We start from the raw sequence: 21,799 nt of genomic DNA, 5'->3' as shown, positions 1-21,799 counted from the left end.
GGTTTTCAAGAGGGATTTTAGTTTTAGAGTGTGCAGGGGAAGGTAGAGTGCTCACTGACTAGTTTTGATCTTGTCTAGATGGGTCTGATAAAAAGAGATGGGGATAAGATTCTTAGGATTCAATAGTGAGAAATTGTTATCATGACTAATTATGACAGTCACAACTGTAAAGGTAGAAGTTTTGTAACAAAAAGGGAGGAGTAGTTAATCTCACAATCCAGAAACAAAGGACCCTAGGACCATCATGGGAGAAGAGCACAAGCAGAGTGCAGGACCCTATCCAGAGAAACAGCGACCCCAGAGATGGAGGCAGAGATGGTGACATGGAGAGAGGGAGCAGTTGAGGACTCTGGACTCATGGAAACAGAGGGACTCGGTGCTGGTGGCCAAGAGGCAGGTTTGCAGAATGTGCCCTTTGGTTGTTTAAATTATTATATATTCCTGAGTGTTTCTGTACACATCCCCCCCAAGAAAACAAACAAACAAAAAAAAACGGAATGGAAGCAAATACTGTTGAATTATGATGCACAGAGATTGTAATCATTTCAATGAAACGATGGTATAAAGTTGATGGTCTCCCATGTAAACTATCACTCAGTTCACAATAAAGACTTAAAAAAGAAACACCAAAAAAACCTTTGATAAAATTCAGCATCTATTTCTGATATTTTAAAAAAATGAATCCTAGCATCTTGCTTAATGGTGAAACACTAGAAGGCTTCTCACTAAAGCGAAGAACAAGACAAAGATGCCCACTACCACCATTAAATTTTAACATCATATCGGTGGAAAGAGCAAAACAATCAAAATAACAATGAGTCAAATTAGAATTGCGTCTACTTACAGATGACCTGATAGGTAAAATAGAAAACAGTAAGAGAATGCTAAAGCTGAAATAAAGGACAACATATCTTAGTAATGTTACTAAGTGCTATTGACTGGTTCCTACTCATAGCAATTCTATGTAGGGTTTCTGAGGAGTGGCTAGTAGGTTTGACCAGCTGACCTTGTGTTTGGCAGTCCAGTGTTTATCTTACAGTGCTACACCAGGACTCCCAGTAAAGTAATAGGACATAAAATTGACACAGAAATTGATTGTCTTCATAAGCACAATTACTGGTGATAAGACATAAAGAAGATAAGATTTCATTTAACAACAACAAAAAGAAATATAAGAAATGCACAAAATTTAAGATTCTTGTTGTTAGGTGCCATTGAGTTGGAACCAACTCATAGCGACTTTATGCACAGCAGAACAAAATAATGCCCGATCCTGGGCCAACCTCACTACTATTGCCACATTTGAGTCCATCGATACCTGGCCAATCCATCTCGTTGGGGGTCTTCCTTTTTTTCTATGACCCTCCACCTTACCAAACATGATATCCTTCTCCAGCGACTGGTCACTCTTAACAATATGTCCAAAGTATGAGAGACGAAGTTTGGCCATCTTGGCTTCCAAGGAGCACTCTGGCTGCACTTCTACCAAAACGGATCTATTGGTTCTTTTGGGAGCCCATGGCACTTTTAGTATTGTCCAATACCATAACTCAAAGGCATTAATTCTTCTATGGTCTTCCTTATTCACTGTCCAGCTTTCGCATGCATATGAGGTTATTGAAAATACCATGGCTTGTGTCAGATGCATCTTAGTCCTCAAGCTGACATCTTTGTTCTTCAACACTTTAAAAAGGTCTTGTGCAGCAGATTTACTTAATGCAATACGTCGTCTGATCTCTTGGCTGCTACTGAGTGTTGATAGTTGATTCAAGAAGAATGAAGTCCTTGACCACTTCAATCTTTTCTCCTTTGATAAGAATTTGTTTATTGGTCCAGTGGTGAGGATTTTTGTTTTCTTGACATTGAGATGTAATCCATACCGAAGGCTGTGCTCTTTGATCTTCGTCAGTAGATGTTTTATGTCCTCTTCACTTTCAGCAAGCAAGGTTGTATCATCTGCATATGGCAGGTTGTTAATGAGTCTTCCTCCAATCCTGATGCCATGTTTTTCTTCATAGAATCCAGCTTCTCGGATGATTTGTTCAGCATACAGGTTGAATAAGTATGGTGAAAGATTAAGATTAAAAACCTTAAAATACACTTAAAAAACAAAACTGTCTCTAGATTTGAATAATGGAAAAGGATCTCTTATTCTGGATAGGTAAAATCATCACTTGCCAAGTTAATGTACAAATCTAGCAGGATCCCCGTAAAAATGCTAAACCCATTGCTGTGAGTCAATCCTGACTCCTACTACACAGAACAGAGTAGAACTGCCCCATAAGGTTTCCAAGGCCATAATCCTTACAGAAGGAGACTGCCAAATCTAACAGCAAATGGTTCTTTTTTTTAATTTAGATTTTTATTGTGAATTATGTGATAGTTTACATGGTAGAACACTAGCTTTACATTCATCCTATCGTATTTCGTTTCATTGCCATGATTACAATCCCTCCATGCATCATCAAACAACCAAAGGGTACACCCCACAAGCCTGCCCCACCCCACCCTGGCTATCAGCACACAGCTCCTCTCCCTCCCTGAATTCAGAGTCCCCAGCTCCTTCATCTCTCCACATCATCGTCTCTGCCTCCATTTCTGGCATCACTGCTTCTCTGGGTAGGGTCCCAAACACCACTCTTCTCCCTTGATGATCCCAGGGACCTCTGCTCCTGGACTGCAAAATCAACCACTCCCCTCTTTTTGTTACAAAACATCTATCTTTACATTGCTGACCCTCACAGTCAGTCCTGATAGCAATTATACACTATTGTACCACAAGAGTCTTATCCCCATCTCCTTTTATCAGCTCCATTCCAACAGATTGGAAACCACTCAGTGGAGATTTTACATTCTCCTGTGCCCTCTGGAACTAGACTCCCTCTTGAAAGCTTGTAAGTCAGTCATTTCTTGCCTTTGTAGCCCCCTAATTTTGGGTAGCCAATGTCTGAGTTGCCCATCCCTGTTAACACTGTGTACCTAGGGGGTGGGAATGAGCCTCTCTGTAAAGATTTGTTCCCTCTTTCGAGCTACTGCATCCATAAGTGTACGCCAAATTAATCAGATTACTCTTTTTTCCCTCTTCTTTCTTCTTCCAGTTGAATTCTAATCATCCAGTCATTGAAGCCAGGTCAAGTGGGTATGATTTGCAAGTGTGAGTGTTCTTGTGCATATGCCGTCTCTTCTTATCATCTGGACACTTCACTCTCCACTCTAGTCCTCTGTGGTTATGTCACTGACTCTGGGCCCAGGAGTCTTCAGGTCTTGCCATACTGCTGGCCAACCAGTTCTCCACCTGGGTTCACAGGAGTCTATTGACTTAGCTCACAGCTTCATTCCTGTTTTTTCTTCACTTTCCCTGATCGGTGACCAACGTGGTCTCCCCTTGAATCTTAGTCTTGGAAGGATGTTTGCCCTGAGGGGACCTGACCACTTGCCTTGATGTCTCCTGGGTGAGCAACTTGAGTGTTCTGGTAGTAATCAACTGCCGTTATTATTTTTGATTTTTCTTATTGGTTTTTCTTTCAAGAAGTATCTTCTGTTCTTCTAGCCATTCCAGGCTTCTCTTTTGAAGATTTCCCACCTCAGAAGATTCTAGATGGGGTTCAGGATTCTACCTATGGTTTTATGCAATTCAGAGGCTCCACAGAAAGCCTCCTTCACTGGGCAAGTTGTAGCCCTTTTTTATGTATTCCAATCAGTTATTGAAATTCATTGGTATTTGATATGCAGTGTCTACTCCAATGTTGAAAACATAGCAAAGTGCTGCAGGATGTGAAGGTTGCTTGTTCCAGTCCTGTTCAAGAAGGCAGTGTAAGGATCTCAGGCATCATCCACTCCAAGGACTCAGCAGAGCTCCCTGGGAGGGCTATAGTTGCTCTCTGTATGACGTGGTGCACCATTCACAATATTTACAGTGAGAAAAATACCTTCCACTGCTCCAGATGTAACTTACTGACAACAAAAAAACACGCAAACAAACGTATTCTTGCTTTTCAGTATCACATGATGGTGGCAAGAGAGAGAACATGCTTGTCTAACACTGTTTTTGTTATGGATAAATTCTCTGAAGACCAAACATCAGCAACTGAATGGAAGGCCAGACACCAATTGGTTTGTCTTTCTTTAGTGTAGCTGTTCAATCTTCATGTCAGTGTTACAGAATTCTAGGACGATTCTGTTCCAAAGTGTCAATGAGGGAAAGAACCTCTCGTTTTCATTGGTTGGTACTCTTCTGGTCATGGAGTCTGCCGGAGGAGGAGGTAGTCGAACTTTCTGCGAGGGCTGCCTGGCTACCAAGCACTTCTGGTATCTAACATGCAAACAGCCTTGACCCCCTTGGATACGTTGGTGGCGTTCAGCTAGCACCAGAACATGTGGCACTCAAAGCAGTGGTTCCCAGTGTCCATGATGAAGGCAAATGTGTAGATGTCCTTCCCAATGCCCATGAAGGACTTCCTCTTCATTTTTATCTCTGATGACAGTGACAGTAGCATTGGCTACATTCATGTTCACCGACGGCCAATCTTTATTGTTGGATGAGGTTATAAGACTTTCTATGGCGCTGTTCAGGGTATCCCTTCCAACTGGTTTATAAATAGGCAACATGCCCAAGTACTGCACGTGAAACTTCTGGACCAGCTCCATCTTTGGTGTTGGAAAATCTACTTGCAAAGGAACGTCAAGATTCACATTGGTCCTTCCTTGTAAGGAATTGCAGGCAAAGGCTTTAGCATCTTCCATTCGACCATAATCTTGGAACAGATTTCGTGGAGACGTGTGGCGATGGCCTTTGCTGGCATGTCACATCAAAGTACATGACATTTCAAAATTCTTGTATCTTTGTCTCATGCTGCATTAGCAAAATCCTGGCCAGTGTCTGGGCCCTTGCCCCACATGTGGATGCTCACAATGGGCTGCGAGTGGAGCACCGTGAGTTCCATGGGGTCCACCAGGCTGAGCATGTCATTCTCCAGGATCAGGTACATGCCTTTCCCCTCTCCCCAGATGCCAACTGTATCTCAGATATAGTTTTTGCAGTAAGAAAACTTCTGGATGCAATTGTTGACAGCCATGCTACTCTTGCCAGGGGCAAGGTCCTCCTCTACAATTTCCACCCGGCCCAGAGAGCACACGGCAAAGCAATTGGCTTCTGGGTCACTGTTGATACTACAAGAATCGCCATCATCAGCATGTGGGACATCTCTAAGCTTCAAAGATTCATAACGTAGCATCGCTCCTTTGAACTCTTTTAGACTGGGATCTGGGTTAACAGTGGCTGCATGCAAGTCCTCATTCTCTGGAGTGAGAGATGGCATTACAGAACAAAGTGACCCTTTTCTAGAACCCTGGGCTGGGATGGAGACTGGGCATTCCCACTGAGTCGTTCCTGTTGGGATGTGCCACTAATAGGTCCCAGCGATGTCACTGATCCTTTCCAGCCAGGTGGCAAGTCTGAATCCATCTGAAATGAGTATATGTATCTGCTGTTTCATTCAGTGAGTTGTGGAAGAAGCTGTCTTGAGACAACATTGTCCAGCTAGACTCCTCGTCTCTCAGTGCCAGCTTCTGGATCCAGTGGAGAGCACAGTCAGTTTTAGCCCCTGTTTTAGGATGATCCTTCTAGGTCTCTGGACTGGGTGACACTGTGGTGACTTGGCCATCTTTAGGGCTGGACTGGGGCTTGTTTGGCTTCTGTAGTAGCAAATCTCTGCTCCGAAGGATGGTGGTAGCCTGACCGTAGCCTGGCTGAGATTTCTCTTCCACAACCCTATGGCGGTTGCCCAGGGTCTGTTCTAGTTCCCTGGCTGAGGTTTCCAGGTCTGCATAGTAACTGAGGAAGCTCTTGGTTCTCCTGAGCTGGAAGGGTAAAATTTCACCACCAGAGGAATCCTGTGGATGGGGCTCTTTACCCACTAGTTTCTCAGAAGTGATATTTATGACTGCAGCAGGGTTGATGTTTTTTTTGGGGTCCTGCTGCTGCTGCGCTTGATCTGCAGTTTTCCGGAGCTGGTTCTCCCCATTTTTCACCAGTTTGATGCTGGCAGAGCTGTTCCCCAGCAGGGCTTGTGTGGCTGGATCAGAGAGGCCCATGGCCGCCTGGATGTTAGTCATTGCATATTTTTTCCTGCATTTGGGGGGTGTGCTGTTCTTGGTTTCTGTGTGTTTTATTTCAGCATTCAACAGTTCATTGTGAGAGGAATGGAGATAAGGGTATTTGGTGGTGTGGCTGGGCTGTTTCGATTTGCGACATCTGTGGTTCCACTGCTGGCCATAAACACTGCCAAGTAGTCTACACCTGAGTCAGCTGGAATTACTTCTGACATGGATCACTGGGCATCAGCAGTGGTGCAGCAAACAGGTTATAATCTGAAATATGAGCTGCCTGGATGACAGTGAGTCTCTGGGTACTGTCTGCCCATAGTGACTAGTCAGCACATTAGCAGAAGTGTCAACAGTTTCCAAGTACTTAGGAAAGACTGAGGTGGTCAACTTTCCTCTGAAGTGCAGAGTGCCAGAATTCTCATCTGTGTCTGTTTTATTTGGTCTCTTGTGTCTTTGCTGTAGACACTCCGTGTAGTGCGGCTGCCTCATCTGCCATCTTGCCAGAAGTCTCTTCCACAAGTTTTTATGTTTGTTTTCTATCTTGTTTATTTATTTATTTTTTGAGCTAGATAAGTTGATTTTATAGTTAATATGAAGAAATAAATAAGAAGAACTAGGAAAATCCAAGAATAGAAGAACAAAGGAGTTATGCTGGACTCATAGTAGTTGTGTGCCCTTGAGTCGCTTCTGACCCATAGTGACCTTGCAAAGCGTTTCTGAGACTGTAGATCTTTATGGGTCCAGAAAGCCTCATCTTTCTCCCACAGACTGACAGGCAGATTTGAACTGGTGACCATTTGGTTAGCAGCCCAGTTTGTAATCCACTACACTACCATGGCACCTGTACTGGACCTATCAGTTATGATGAGATACTGCAATTGAAACAACATTGTATTAGCGCATGAATGGAAAGACCATGAAAAAGAAAGATTGCAGTGTAAAGAAAACAAAACAAGAATTCTCACCAGTGTACCCATAAATAACATCATGATAAATGGAGAAAAGATTGAAGTTGTTAAAGATTTCATTTTGCTGGGATCAACCATCAACACTCATGGAAGCAGCAGTCAAAAAATCAAACGATGTATTGCATTTGGCAAATCTGCTGTACAGCCCTCTTTAAAGTGTTCAAAAGCAAAGATGTCAGTTTGAGGACTAAGATATACCTGATCCAACCCATAGTGCTTTCAATAGCCTCATATGCAAGTGAAAGTTGGACAATGAGTAAGGAAGATGGTAGAAGAATTGATACATTTGAGTTATAGTATTGGAGGAGAATATTAAAAGTACCCTGGACTGCCAGAAGAACAAACACATGTGTAGAGTCAGAATGTCCCTTGGAAGCCTGGATAGCCAGGCTTTGTCAAGTCTATGGGCATATTATCAGGAGAGACTAGTCCCAGGAGGACATCATGCTTGGTAAAGGGGAGTGTCAGTGAAAAAAGGAAGATTCCCAAGAAGATGGATTGGCACAGTGGCAGCAGCAATGTGCTTAAGCGTGGCAATAATTGTGAGGTTGACGCAGAACTAGTCAGTGTTTTGTTCTGTTGTTCATAAGATCACTATGAATCAGTACTGACTTGACAGCATCTAACAACAACCACCAACACCATGACACAAATGCATCATTTCTTCTGTGGTCTTCCTTATTTATTGTCCAACTTTCACATGCATTGTTGTTGTTTGTGCTTTCAAGTCTGTTCTGACTTAACAGTGACCCTGTGTAGGGTTTCTGAGGAGTAGCTGGTGGGTTTGAATGGCAGACCCTGTGGTCCAAACCTACCTGGCATGGAGTGCTTATCCTACAGCGCCATACCAGGACTCCCTTCAAATGCATATGAGGCTATTGAAAACACCATGGGTTGGGTCAGGCGCAATTTAGTCTTCAAAGTGACATCTTTGGTCTTGACCTCTTTAAAGTGGTCTTGTGCAGCATATTTGCCTAATGCAATATGTCATTTTTTTTCTGAAATACTACTTCCATGAGTGATGCAAACTTAATTAAGTCTTTGATAATTTTAATCTTCTCTCCATGTATCATGATATTATTTATTGGTCTAGTGGTGAGCATTTTTATTTTCTTTAATTGAGGTGTAATTCATACTGAACGTTGTGGTCTTTTATCTTCATCAGTAAGCAAGCAGCAAGCAAGATTGTGTATATTGCAGGTTGTTTATGAGTCTTCTTGCAATCCTGATGCCACATTCTTCTTCACATAATCTAGTTTCTCGGATTATTTGCTCAACATACAGATTGAAATCTTCCTATACACTTTAGAAAAATGTTCACCATTGAGGTCCCTGTTTTCAAGCAACTGATACAGTTTAGGAAAAAACTCCAACTAATCTCTTCCTTGTAACATTTTTGGACATCTCTCCATCCTCCTCATTATTTCATTCTTCTTCAGTGTTTATTTCTTCTTCAAAATTTATTAATTTGTGGTCTGTCAATCCCCTTTCTTCTAAATGCCTAGGCCACAATGAAGGTTGTGTCTGTGTCATAACAATGAAATTAGTTGTAAAGGCTAGTGGGTGTATGTACAATTCAATTATCATATGTTGTTAGAGATTAACACTGCCCAACTTTCTATCTGTAATGACTTCTGACACCAACACTAAGTTCTTTGTAAACTAGGCCATAGCCAGCTATGTTGGTCTTTAGAATAGTAAACCATAAAACTGAACATTTTTGGGTGAACATCTGAGAATGATAACCTCAGCCAATTACGTGCTGCAACTTGTATGTAGTACATATTACTAACAATAAGATTATAAAAAAGAAAGAGACCAATGGAATGGAACTGAAAGTCTATAAATAAACCCACACTTCTATGGCCAAGTAACAGATTTTTGATAAAGGTGCTAAATCCATCTGATGGAGAAAGTAATAGGAGGAGGATATGGAATGTGTAGTTAACTGCCTCCTTTGCCAAAAAGCCTGAATAACTGCATGGTGCTCAGTTACCATTACTGAACATTTTGATTGAAGATTCCTTAGAAGAATTCTGACCAGAATGGAGGTGGGCAAACAGTGGGTGTGCCAATGACCAGATACCAAAAAAAAAGAAAAGAAAAGAAAAGAAAAGAAAATCAGAACAAAGCAAAACTAACAAAGTGTATTGTCCACCTTTGCTCCAAGGTTCCCACAGCATTTTTCCTGGTGTTTCTGCTTCCCCGTTTGATCTTGCCGTTTTGGTCTTGCCCAAGATGTCACCCCGCAGATTCAGAAGTACGCGATTTTTTACTTCAGCGTCAAGTTCCACAATATATGACTTTAAACCTTCAAAATATTCCTATCTCTGTGGTTCCGAGTTTTGGAGTTCTGCCCTGGATCTGCTTTGCCTGGTATTCTGTGGTATGGCTGATAATGAACTTCACTGCAGCTCCACCCTAGCTGCCATTAAGCCCCGTCTCCCCAATCAGTGTCCTTAAATGATACATGTAGAAGATACTGAATTGGTGTATATTTTGCTGTGTATTTTCTCAAAAGCAGCAATAAAATAAGTACATTTAGGAAAAAGAAGAAGGAAAAAGAAAGAAAGAAAAAAAGGGAGGTGGATTTGTTGTAACTTGAGAACATTATTTATTGGGGACTATTGGTATTTTCCACTCTACTCTTCCCGCGGTTCTTTCTCCAACCTCAGAGTGTTTCTCTCATACACACACTGATTATCATTCTACTTACTATTCAAGTGTGACCCACTGTGGATCTCCAGAGGTCTCTCTTTGTGAAGCTCTCTCTTCTCCAACATTCTGTCCTGGAAAATGTAGCCACCTTGATCTTCCTGGACTCTCAGCCTTTCTTTTCAGTATCAGGGATCTGCTGGACTCTGCCTCTCTCTCCTCCTTTTCCTGTGGCCTGAAAGTTCTCTTGAGGCCACAAATAGGGGCAATCATAGCATTTACCTTTTTTGTTTCCCATTTCTCAGGGATCGTTGTCCTTCATTGCGTATTGTGCAACACCTTGATTACCATTCTTCATACATTTTGTTTAGTGTTTTGTTATTTCAAGTGAAAGGGTGAAAAATCTTGGTCCTGTTACTCTTTCTGGAAGTGGAATTCCCTATCCTGTAGAATTTTGAGTCTATTCCTATGATTTTATTCTCAGTGTGGAGCCTTGCGTTGGAGAGGAGGCCTGCTTGTTCAATTCCCAGAATTCACAGAGGCTTAGACTACTCTAGCCCCTTTAGCTCTGACTATGGGTTCCTTGTGCTTATGCTCTATTATAGTGCACAAAGCCCCTCCCAGTTTCAGTTGCTCTTCTCACATTTCCTTGCCATACTTTCCAGTGAGTCTCTGTTGGATATTTTAAGTTTCCCCTACTTTCAGTTTTGATTACCTCTCTCTTCTTTTTCGAGCACAGAAGCTGCTACCATGCAGCTCTTGTGACTATTGGTGGTTAGTTGTCATCTGCTTACAATTTGGGGATAGCCTGCCATCTAACTTTGTTGTAAATGCTGTCTATGTGTATTTGGTTTTACAATTTGTTGTTCTGCTTGTTTTTATATGGAGATTTGGAAATATTAAAGAACTCCTATTGGTGTTATAATTTCCCCCAGAATCCTAATGAAATATTTTGAGAGACAGTTTATGTGCTCACCACATCACACACATCTTTTGGACTATAATTTTTACTTAGTTTGTGTTTTTACCACCATTTTTGAATTCCTTCTCCAAAAATTTGCTGCTCTTGCTGATTTAACAATTTCAACACTGTTCAAACCCTCAAGGGTCTTCTGTAAATTACTCACAGACTTCTTGTCACAGGAGGTCAGGGTCCTTAACCCCTTTCATTGTTCAAAGGCCAACCTTGATCAGCTGGGGGAAATAAGGCTGCATTTACAATGTGGGGGACTTAAAAAAGTTTGTAGAAGAATGGAATTAAAAGGTAATGGTATTTTTCCAGGAACTTTTTGAAGCCCCCTTGTATGTATGGGAACTTAGTGAGCATCTTGGGTGCCTCCTGGTACTCCCTTGTCCCACTGTAACTGTGGATGGATGTGGAGCAACTCTGACAGGCATAAGTTCCATGTATCAGGAGCTTCAGGGATAAAGGCTTGAGTTTCACCACCAGGTGAGCGACCAACAATTGACAAGGTGATCACTGAGAGGGAAGGGAATTAGCATGGTGGGTGGAAGAGGAAGAGAATCTCTACCAGTTGCAGTCCTGAGATAAACCACAGAATAATTCATCTCACTGGCCTTCTTCTTAGTTTCCCCACAGGAAGAAATGCCCGTGGGACCAATGGAGGAACTGGTCTCCTGAACCTGTGTAGAGAAAAAGAATTGTGACATACGAGGGGTGCGCTGTGGCAGCCATGAGAATACACCTCACAGGCCTAACATAGCTTGTACCAGTATGTGAGGAGTGAGGAGAGACAACAGTTAAGAATAACCCCCTGTTTTGGGGTCTGGGTAGCTGGGTTGTTGTTAGGCACTGAAGTTAGAGAGAAGAGGGATTTCCATTTAAAGAGAGTTAATATTGACAATAAGAGAACATACTGAGGAGTTTGTGAAGGAAAAAGGAGAGGAACACAGAGGGGCTTGGGGTAAGGAGGACAGTGCAACCTGCTATGGGTTTCTGTTGCAGGTGAAGTTGCCCCTTTTTCACTGGAGACGTGGCATCAATTCTGCAAATCTCTAGAACATGTCAATTCTCCAAATCTCTCCAACCTCAACAATGGCGCACAAATGGATTCTTATAAAAACATGTAGAAGGGGATCCACAAGTAGAAACTAACACAGGACTTTATTCAGTCATACTGGAAAGTGGTCATTCTCACAGCCACTCAGACTTTAGGAAGGTCTTGTGCCATGTAGACTCTTAGCATACATAGGTAACCCCAAGATGCCTTCAATTTCTTATAGGTATATCAACTAATCATGAAATTCCATCTAAACAGCTACCCCCTACTTCCACCTTCCCTAGCTTCTTAGGTGTGTGGGACTATTTTCTGTAGAATTCTTACAGACCCTACTCTTCAGCCTTGGGGGGTACAATTAGTTTACTAAGAACAATTATTTCCTCTTATCTCCATTTCCATCATCGTCTTTTATCTGTAAACAACTTTTTAAACAGGGAAATTATATGGGTCAATATAGTAGTTTCCAGAACAAACCTCAGAAACATATTTGTGATAGCTATGTAAGGTTTTGTAAACAGAGACATGTTTGATGATATGGCTGAGTGGAGAACAATAAGTATTATTACCAGAAACACAAGGCTAGGAACATTTTCTTAGAAATGTAGATCAGTTTAAAATAATGCTATAAAATAAGGATACTTTATTTTGGGGCTAACTCACTGAGTTTCAGTAAAACATTTTTGTTTTCACTATTTAATATTGATAAAATCACCCCATGTGCATCAGTTACTTTATTTCTCCATCATGGGTTCCCAAGTAGAATGTTATGAATTATTTCTCACTCTGTAGTGAACTGACTGTCTAACTATCTCCTCTTCATTCATGGAAACCCAACACACTAGTCTTTATTCCAGCTTCTGGAACAGTATCAAAAGGAATTGGTAATGTTGATAAGCTATCACTGTGTGTGGGTTTTTCCCTGTTAGTAACCGAATGCTTTAACAAATTTATCAATCCCACTTGCTTAATAAATGTATTCAAACCCGGAATTGTGGTTTTAAAATCTCCAAAATCAATAGGACAAGTATTGCTGACTTGAATATGAATCTTGCAATACATCTGAGTTCAAAGAAACTATACAATTAAGAGGTACGCTTTTTACGTAGTATTCAATTCAACAAACATTTGTTAAATATTCCTTTAGCTTTCTTGATACAGAGGGACCTTTATATGAGAGAGAGTTTAGTGCCAAACATTGAACCATTTCCAGCTGAGGTTATCAGAGGTTAACCAACCATAAGGCTGAAAAGTTGGGCAACTCTCTGCTTAGATCCATAGTTGACCTCCATGTACTGCTTTTTTTTTGGCCCCTTTGTTGTTGTTGTTGTTGTCAGGTGCCATCGAGTTGGAACCGAGTCATAGCGACCCCATGCACAGCAGAACAAAACAATGTCCGATCCTGTGCCAACCTCACTACCGCTGCCACACTTGACGTCATCAATGATGCCACCTGGCCGATCCATCTTATTGGGGCGTCTTCCTCTTTTTCTCTGACCCTCCATCTTACCCAGCATGACATCCTTCTCCAGTGACTGTTCCCTCCTTTACCCTAGCTCAAATCATCCCAGACCCAGAATTTAAAAATCGAATGAACACCGGATTCAGTGTGTCATCTCATAATTAACCCACATTTCCTAAGGTCTCAGTCATCAACAATTACCTAGACTTCCCAGACTACATATCCTTTAGGATGACCAAGCCTGGCTTATATTACAATGGAGAAAGTGAGGACTCTCTCACCTGAGGTAGAAAACTCATAGTAGATGATGTGTGGATACACATGCGACTGTCAACAGTGTAGGAGTCCTGGTGTGGCGCTGTGGGTTAATGCGTCAGACTGCAAAGCCACTTGAACTGCAAGGTCGGGGGTTCAAGCTCACCAGCTGCTCCTCAGAAATCCTATACAGGGCCGCTATGGGTCAGAACCAACTCGATGGCACTTAACAACAACAGCAACATCAACAGTGTATCCAGAACCATTGATTAGTCAATAAAAAAAGCTCTTTGTACATCTTTACTCAGGCAACTACATTGGGGCACAAAGGATTTATTTGGATGGCTGGACAAGGCCTGAGGTTGTGTAGTGTGAAGAATTCAGGGGAATTTTAAACAGAGGAGGTGCCACTCCTTAGGGAAGATGATGTGTAAGAGAAGTTGTAGATAAATGACAACCAGAGTTAAGGCATTGAAGTAAGGGATAGCACAGGGTTCAGGGTTTCCTAAAGTCCATCTTGGAGCCACTAGAGAGCTGTGAAGTTCAGTTCTGTGGTGATATCTGCCCACACAGACAGATAGTTTGTTTCAAGCCATATAAGGCAGAAAACAGAGGAGACATAAAGGATGGTAGTTCTGCTACTCATGTCAAAGGGGAGGCTGAAGGCCAGGATCTGGGGCCCTGGGAAGTCTCAGGTAGAGTGGCTCTGATGATAGATAGGAGGCCTCTATAGGAAGACCTGGGAAGGACATTAGGTTGTAATCCTAAAAAGGTGCCAAGTACCCACTGACTTGACAGCTGGCTTCTGCACTCATCTCATTAACTTTCATACAAGGCAGAGAAATTCATTCTAAAAGGTTTATTGGGAAGGCAATTTTGTTCATCTGGAAAACCAACAAACCAAGCAACCAACCAAGACTTACTGTTTGTCTTCAGGGACTGCAAATATGATTTACGTTAATAGTATTATATTTTCCTTCTCTTTTCTTGGTGAAAAGTATGAATTGCTCCTTTAGTTTATAGAGCCCTTTCACAATGATCCTCACTTTACAAGGGAGGTGAGGCTCAGGACAGTGTAGTGACTTGTCCTGGTAGCCTTAGCTCCTGGGGAGAAGAGGCATAACTTTAAACCCCATGGTATTTCTATGACGCCATCTACTTGCTTTTTAAAAATAATGTATTTTGCTGTTGAGAATTTTACACAGCAAAAGATACACCAATTCAGCAGCTTGTACATGTACAAATCAGTGACATTGATTACATTGTTTGAGTTGTTCAGCCGTTCTCACCCTCCTTTTCTGAATTGTCCCCACCTCATTAAGATAATCTCATAGCCCTTTAAGGTTTCTATCTAATCTTTTGAGATGTGAGGTGCTATTATTAATTTAACTCCATATAGACAGTTTCTAAAAGGGAGTAATGCTCAAGGCAGACTCCAAACACCATCCCCCTTTAAAAAAATAAGTTAAGCTAAATTATAATTTTGTTTTAAGAAGATTTCAGGAAATATTTTTGGTTTAAGGTTTAAAGATGACCACAGGGCAATGATTTCAGGGGTTCATTTACCTTCCACAGTTCCAGAAAGTCTAAAGTCCATGATAATTTGAAATTCTGTTTTAAAATTTCCCCTTTTTGATTAGGATTCTTTTATACTGATCAAAACATTCAGTAATGGTAGCCGGGAGCCACCTAGTTTTTCTGGTTTCATAGCAATGGATGCAGTTGTTCATAAAGGCAATTATCCACACATTCTTTTCCCTCCTCCTGTTCCTTATTCTCTTCCTTCCTCTCTTGCTTCATAAATAGAGACCAATGTTGCGTCCTCTACTTGATTCTTTGTCAGACAGGTCCTACCTTTTTGTGCTTAAAATTTCACTGCATTACAGATGTTGACATTCATTCCTGTCCAAAAAAGACCACTGCTTTGCTGCTCTCTGCCTCATCCGCTTGTGGGTTTGACCATTGTACAAGCAACTGAAAGGTATTAGGATTTCTACTGGCACTAGGAAGGAACATGTCCCTCTCAGAATGGAGCCCTGAAATTACCTGAATACTCTTCCTCCTCCCCTCTGTGAGGCAGGATCAACAAATCTATCCAATGCCAGGGGACTTGAAAAGATGCCAAGAATTACTAAGAGCGCAGCATTGATGTTGTTCACAGCAGAAATCCAGCTCAAAAGGACCAGATGAGTGCTGAGACCCATAGAGCTGTTCCTAGAGAGTCTCTGGGCACATAGAAACAAGAAACCATAAATGGATGGGGCAGCTTCCACTCCCTTGTTCACCAGAGTATCCAGGAGGATATGTGGATTCTTGCTCATGGCTGGGAGATGGATCTGAACTGAAGACAGGTGTCTCTCCCAGCAGAGGATGGCTCCAAAGCTGATCTCTAAGTGCTTTTATGTCAGGGGTAGTGAGGAGCAGATCACAAGAGAGGAATGGTATTTTGGAGGAAGTGGAATTGTTACATCAGTGGAGGGTGATGAAGCTGACTTCGTGAGAGCAGGATGGAGTCACACTGCTCAAAAGGAACCTCAGGGTCCAGAATCGCTGCAGCCACACTGCACTCTTAGACTACTGGGGTTTGTCCATTGTTTATTTGTGATGGATTTCTTTCTTTCTTTTTAAATGAAGACTTGCAAGGAGGAGTTGGAAGTAACTTACAAAACTGTCTGGTGAAGAAACTTTCTCAGTTCCTGCCCAGGATTCTGGCTCAAGCTAAGATTCTTGGCCATAGGATCTGTGGGCTCCAGGGTTATGCTATGATGCTTTTCTTCAGGTGAAATAACCTCAAGCCTTATAACACAACCTTTCTGATATGTCTATGAACATGCAGAATTTGTGTGTGTGATGCCTGCAGAATTTTGTAAATCTTCCACTGTCCCCAAGTCTTTGTGTTTCAAGGGAACTTAGGAGAGGGAGGAGCGTCCTGTGAACTCTTGTGCTTATCTACCAATAATTTGCTCCTTTCAGTGTTGTTGAATTGGAAGATTGGGTGGTGAATTATCAGAAAGTGTAACAGGAAGAAAACTTGCCTTCACTTCTCAGACCTCCAGTACTAGCTGACTGCAAGTTCCTGGCTAAAAGGTAAGCTCTGAATCATTGGTTTTGGATTCTCTAAAAGGGTAACATGGAATAGGAACCCAACAGTGGAGACATCTATCTGTTCTCCTGGAATTCAAGTTAGAGCTAACGTTTAGGTAGGTAGCGGTCCAGAGCCCTGGCTTTGGTGGCAGATACACCCAAGTCTGAGTCATGGCTCTGTTACTTGCTCACTGTATGATCACAGTTGATAGAGGAGTGAATGAGATAATGTACATAAAGAGCTTCACTCAGTATCTGAAACATAGTAAATGCTTAATAAAGGGCTATCATTATTGTTTTTAAACTCTTGCTGATAATGAGGGATTTGAATATTAGACATACTTGGCTAGATGGTATTTTTCAAGAAAATTCCCTTTAGTAAGTGGTTTAAGAAAAGAAGATGTTTTAATTTTGTCAGTTGTGTAAATAGAAATTCTTTCATTCGGATTATAGACATTACAAAGCAGTTCAGATAAATTCAAGTCTTCATAAAATTCTGTTTTGGAAGCTGAAATTGTGGTTTTATTGAAGTCCCTTCTGCTTTATAAGTGTCTTTATTAGTAGCTCTTCCCCTCGCACCCCCAAGGGTATGGAACTGTTTAGTTCACTTTTCTACATCAGTGTCATTTGTAGTTCCTCTCTGGGAAAAAGTTGAGGGTATCCTCTGGAGACGGATTTGTTGTTGTTGTTAAGTGCCATCGAGTTGGTTCCGACCCATAGCGACCCTGTACAGGGTTTCCGAGGGTGTAAATCCTTACGGGAGTAGAAAGCCTCGTCTTTCTCCCGTGGAGCAGCTGGTAGTTTCGAACTGCTGACCTTAAGGTTCATAGTCCGATTCGTAACCACTACACTACCAGAGCTCCTCTGGGGATGGAAAGACACATTCAAAATGCCCATGTTTTACTATTTAAACAATGCCATCTATACACACTTTATAATTGTCTGGAAAAAGAAGAACTAGGAGTAAAATGAGAATAGAAATTAGAATTCCTTTTAAAGGTTGAAAAGGGTGTTTTCAGATAACATCTGAATAGCAGCTAAGACAAAATGAGTAATGCGGAGAAAGTGAGGGACCCCAGATTTCTAGAATTTTCAGAAGAAGAAGTATAGTATCTCTCAGAAGGAGGATTTCATTATATTAATCCTTACAGATGTATAGAAGCAGGAGAAAGATGAGGCTTTTGTAACAATCTAGAACCTCAGAAACTCTATTCTGGGTCACTATGAATTGGACCCGCCTTGATGGCACCTAAGAACAATATCAACAAGATGCATAGGGAATGCTGCAGTTCATTACTCTGTAGTGTGCCCATACCCCTGGCAACTCCTTCAGCAGTTTACCCAGAATCACTGGACGTCTTCTTTTTGAGAACAGGCAGGGTGATGTTGTAGAAGGACTACTGATATGGGGTCAGGATTGCTGGGATGTCTCATTCATAGTGCCTCCATTTCTTCACTTTACGAGGGAGGGTGTTACATCAGATGTTCCTCTGGGATATTGTGATCATCAGAGATAGAAACCACTGCCAGACATAGGGAAGTAATCTCTGGTAGGCCTGCGCACTGTCTCCATGTGGCTCTGGGTCTGCAGTTTCCATACGAGTTCCTGGTTACTTCATGTTCCAAGGGTCTTGGAAATGGTTTGCTATTGTGATAACTAAAATAAACTTATGTATAATTATAAAGAAATCATTTTAAAGATGTACACGGACACAATCTGTAGACAGCTTAGGGTGTTACTGTCCAAATCTTTTTCCAATTCTATAAACACTTATATGCATATGTAAAATTACAGAAACATAAATGGGTTCAATTTACTCTGTAAACTACACATTTACTAAACAATACATAATGGAGATCATACCATGGTGCTACGTATACATTTTCTTTATTCTTTCTAATTGCTGCAGAATATTCAATTGGATAGATGCATCATAATTTGCTTGGCAACTGTCTTTATTTTCTCAAGATTTTGAAAATATACTACTCTATTTTCTAGCTTGTTGTTTAGCTCTCCAATCTACTTTATTTTGGTATATAACTTGAGATTGTTCTTGTTACTGTTTTGTGCTATAGAGTCATTTCCAATTCATACCAACCCTATACAGGGTTTCTAATAGCAGCTGGTGGGTTTGAACTGCTGACCTTGGAGTTAGCAGTCCAGTGCTTATGCTACAGTGCCACACCAGGTATTATATTGTGAGGTAGGGATCTAGATCTAATTTAGTTTCCTCTCTGAACGGAAAACCAACTATCCCAACACCATTTATTACATAGTCCTTTCATTGCTATTTCAACTGGGATGCTAAATTTCATTCAGAATTCCCATGTACAGGTTTATTGGTCTATTTCTGGGTTCCTTTCTCCATTCCATACGTCCACTAATCTCTTTCTGGACAATTGTTGGTTGGTTAAATTATTAAAGTTTTCGAGTGTGCTTTGATGTTGATCCTGCATATCTCTTCACTGTTTCTTTTTCTCACCCCTTTAATATCTTCTCTTCTGGACTACTAATTGCAAGGTCTACTAGTTTCTCAGTAGGAGAAAGATGAGACTTTCTGCTCCTGTATTGAGTCCTGGTGTGGCGCTGTGGGTTAATGCACCAGACAGCAAAGCCGTTTCAACTGCAAGGTCAGCGGTTTAAGCTCACCAATCACTTCTCGGGAACCCTATACAGGGTCGCTATGGGTCGGAACTGACTCGACGGCACTTAACAACAACAACAACAACAACATAGGGTTATAGCCTCAGAAACCCTCATTATAAAGCAACTTTATAGCAGTGGGTTTGTTTGTTTTGGGTTTTATTCTCTTTTCTATTTTCTCTTTGAAATGAATTTTGAAATCAGCGTGTCAAATTTCATAAACTTCTAATAAAATTTTGATTGGATTTTTATTGGAAATATAGAGAGGCAGCTGTGGATGAAAAATAGAGGCACAGGCATTGGGGCTAGGATTTGAATACTGGTCCCACACCTTTGGTAGATGATTTAACATCTCTGCACCTCAGTTTCTTCATCTGTAAACTGAGGAGTTTGGATTAAGTGGATTAAGTTGGGATTGTTGTTGTTGTTATGTGCCGTGGAGTCGGTTCCGACTCACAGCGACCCTGTACGGGGTTTCCGAGGCTGTAAATCTTTACGGGAGCAGAAAGCCTCATCTTTCTCCCACGGAACAGCTGGTAATTTTGAACTGCTGACCTTGTGGCTTGTAGCCCGATTCGTAACTACTATGCTACCAGAGCAGTGGATTAAATTGTTGAAAATGCTTAGCACATGTTAGCACTACAAAACATTTCCTGTCATTCTGTATTAATTTAGGAGAAAGAAAAACCAGTTACCATTGAGTTGACTCCCACTCACGGTGACCCCATGTGCTCCATAAGGGCTTTCAACTGCGGATGTAGTAGATCATCAGGCCTTTCCTCTGAGATGTCTCTGGGAGAACTTCAACTTCCAACCTTTAACAGGCAGACACTGTAACTATTTGTACCACCCAAGGACTCCTAAAGGGTTTATTTATTTTGTTTAGTGTATTTCGAAGCATTTGTTACTATTGTAATTCGAGTTTTTAATGGAGCCCTGCTGGTGCTGTGGATTAGGCGTTGGACAGTTTACCTTAAGGTCAGCAATTAAAACCTACCAGACTTTCCTCAGGAGAAAGATGATGCTAGCTGCTCCTGTAAAGATTTATGGCCTTGAAAACTGTGGCTAGGGTTGTTATGAGTTGGATTTGACTGCGGCAGTGGTGGCAGCGGTATGACATATTCTGCTTCATTATTGTTGGTGTACAGAAAACCTAGTGACTTTAATGCTGTCTTTGGCCTCCTTGGTTAGTTTTCTTTTTACTTCTATTAGTTTTTTATGTAAATTCTCTTGAACTTTTTAGGTAATGTATGATTTTTGCAATTAGTGATATTTTAACTCTTCCTTTCTAATGTTCATAGTAGAAATCCCTTTCTCTTATTTCATTGCATTGTTTCAAGTGATCAGACTAATGTTGAATAGTAACTTCCGTATCATATTCTTGAACTTGATGGGATATTTTGAAAGTTTCATATTATGTATAATGATTTCTTTATGTTCTGGTAGACAGTTTACCAGCTTAAGAAAATTTCCTTGTATTTTTGAAAAACATGAATGGATGCTGAATTTTATTTCTCCTCCTTTTTTTGTTACCTATTGACCCAAATCGATTATATGGCTTTTCTTCTTTAGCCTGTTTAGGTAATGTAGTCCATTAATAATTTTCCAATTAGCTAATTAATTATTTTCCTATGTTGAATAAATTTTTAAGTCCTTGAATAGATCCTAATTGCATATGTTGCTTTTTTTGTTTTTCTTTCAATACTGATGAACTTGATTTCATCATATTTTATATAAGGTATTTTTCCATCTATGTTTGTAGGTGATATTGATGTATCTTTCTTTTTAAGTTTTTATTGTGAATTATGTGTTAGTTTACATGGATGAACATTATCTTTACATTTATCCTATTGTACTTTGTTTCATTGCAATGATCACAATCCCCTGCATGCATCATCAAACACCCAAAGGGTACACCCCACACTCCTTCCCCCCCCAGCCCCCCTGGCCACCAACACACCCCTCTCCCTCCCTGAGTCCAGAGTCCCCAGCTGCTCCGTCTGTCCCCATCATCATTGCCTCTGCCTCCATCCCTAGTGTCACTGCCTCCCTGGACAGGGTCTTGCACTTCACTTTTCTCCCTTGATGGTTCCAGGTATCTCTGCTCCTGGACTGCAAAATCAGCCACTCCCCTCCTTGTTACCAAACATTTACATTGACCTTTCCAACACTCCCTGTCTGACCTGATAGCAATCATTCCCTATTGAACCACAGGAATGCTTTCCCCCTCACCTTTTATCAACCCCATCCAGACAGGATGGAAACAATTCAGTGGAGATTCTGCCTTTCCCTGTACCCTGTGGAGCTTGGTTCCCTATTGAAAGCTTGTAAGCCAGTCACTTCTTGCCTTTGTAGTTCCCCCATTTTGGGTAGCCAATGTCTAAGTTCCCCATTCCTGTTGACCCTGTGTACCAATGGGTTGGGAATGATACTCAATGTAGAGATTTGTCTGCTCCTTTGTCAACTGCATCCACAAGCATAGGTCAAGTTCATCCACTTGTAGTGGGTTACTCTATCCTGTTGGTTTTGTGTATATGCTCTTGATTATGTTGAGGAATTTCTCTTCAGTTCCTACTTTGTTGAGTGTTTTTATCAGAAATGGATGTTG

The 21,799-nt window shown here is 41.2% G+C and overlaps 1 pseudogene; it reads right to left on the bottom strand.

The window, feature by feature from the left end:
• Window positions 1-4,156: 4,156 nt before the first annotated feature.
• On the bottom strand, window positions 4,157-6,326 carry LOC102812367 (annotated as a pseudogene).
• Between the last annotated feature and the right edge of the window lie 15,473 nt (window positions 6,327-21,799).

This window comes from Chrysochloris asiatica, unplaced genomic scaffold (genome assembly GCF_000296735.1).
Source record: "Chrysochloris asiatica unplaced genomic scaffold, ChrAsi1.0 scaffold00028, whole genome shotgun sequence".
Taxonomy (NCBI): domain Eukaryota; kingdom Metazoa; phylum Chordata; class Mammalia; order Afrosoricida; family Chrysochloridae; genus Chrysochloris; species Chrysochloris asiatica.
The sequence above is the reverse complement of the archived record's forward strand: the minus strand, read 5'-3'. Positions and strand labels throughout refer to the sequence as shown.